Source organism: Tupaia chinensis, unplaced genomic scaffold (genome assembly GCF_000334495.1).
Source record: "Tupaia chinensis unplaced genomic scaffold, TupChi_1.0 Scaffold000318_1, whole genome shotgun sequence".
Taxonomy (NCBI): domain Eukaryota; kingdom Metazoa; phylum Chordata; class Mammalia; order Scandentia; family Tupaiidae; genus Tupaia; species Tupaia belangeri.
Genome location: NW_006159811.1, coordinates 5,783,631 through 5,784,137, shown reverse-complemented (window position 1 = coordinate 5,784,137; position 507 = coordinate 5,783,631).

The following is a 507-nucleotide window of genomic DNA, read 5'->3' as shown; positions in this document are numbered from 1 at the left end:
AGAGTGTTTATCTACAAAGTCCTATTCTTTTATTTGCCAAGTGGTCCCTCTGGGCATGTTAACCCTGTTACTTTCTTCCTGCTTTGTATGTGGGCTGAGGAAGCTCCTACAGAGAAGGGATCATCAGCCTAAGTGGGGACTGTTTGTAAGGCAGGAGATTCAAGAGGAACATTGGCACCATCTGCAACAGAGCTCACAGGGCGCTATGTGGCATATTTCTTTTGAGGGAGAAAAAGCTAAATTACATTTGTGAATACTAACATGAATAGATTTAAGATGATTGTTGGAATAATGCAGCATAGATTGGAGGCTATGAGGGAAAACATCTAATAAATCTTTGTTATCCTATATTTTCAAGACAGTATATATGAGACAGCACTGGAAGATGGAATGTGTGAAGAAAAGATATATCATCGCCATATTTAATAAACCTAGAAGCATTTCACTGTTCCTGTTTCGAAGGGGAGAGAAAGCTCTTGAGGGCAGGAACTATTTTACTCACCTGTA